At 61.1% G+C, this 761-nt stretch overlaps 1 long non-coding RNA gene across 1 annotated transcript; it reads left to right on the top strand.

Annotated features, from left to right (window-relative positions):
• Nucleotides 1–6: 6 nt before the first annotated feature.
• LOC109364701 lies at nt 7–761 on the top strand. Its single transcript, XR_002110554.1, has 3 exons — nt 7–302; nt 394–498; nt 741–761. It is a non-coding gene; the product is annotated as an uncharacterized LOC109364701 (long non-coding RNA).

Genomic DNA, 761 nt, shown 5'->3' with positions numbered 1-761 from the left:
ACAGGCAGAGGAGTGCTGGCAGGGCCCCTCTGCTCCTTGGCAAGGGGGTCCGGCTTGGGCCGTGGCTGCCTTGGCCTTGCCACGGCCCCTTCCCCTCCACCGCCTCCAGCCGGCACGGCAGGCACACAGCAGGACCCTGGGGACGGCCCTCAGGGGCACCTGGCCCTGCCAGCTGCTCACCGCTGCTCGCATTTGCTCTCTCCTCTGCAGTGTGTGTGCTGTGTGGCCGGGCAGATGTCGACCCGGACGCCTTCGGGCACATGCTGTCTGAAAGTGGGATTCATGTCCACGAGTTATGCTTGGTGAGTTCCCCCATGGGCTCCTTCCAGATTCCTGCCGGGATGCTCCTTTCCTTTCTGTCCTAATGAGATCCTGCTCTTTCCTCTCCTACAGTCGTTTGCCAACATCACTTCTGAAGTAGCAAGACTAAGGCTGTCGGGAAGTGAGGGCCTCCCCGTTGCTGCCATCAGACGTGCAGTCAAACAGGCCACCAAGCAGGTGAGGACCTGCCCAGAGCAGGCAGATTTGTGCCAGGAGGGGCTCACACCAGCTTAGTCTGGACCAAGGGAAGCAATCGCAGCCCTTCCAACCACCTCCACGACAAAGTGCTGCCACAGGAGATGAGCCCTGTCTGCTAGGCATCTTTGTAGAACGGGACCCAGCTGGCTGTGCCCAGAGGTGTGGGGCCAGCCACGGAGGCCCTGAGTCTGTTGCTGACGCGGTTGTTCTGCTCTTTCCAGCAATGCTTTGTTTGTGGCGAG

This window comes from Meleagris gallopavo, unplaced genomic scaffold (assembly GCF_000146605.3).
Source record: "Meleagris gallopavo isolate NT-WF06-2002-E0010 breed Aviagen turkey brand Nicholas breeding stock unplaced genomic scaffold, Turkey_5.1 ChrUn_random_7180001897296, whole genome shotgun sequence".
Classification (NCBI taxonomy): Eukaryota; Metazoa; Chordata; class Aves; order Galliformes; family Phasianidae; genus Meleagris; species Meleagris gallopavo.
This window is presented reverse-complemented; position numbering and strand designations above follow the sequence as displayed.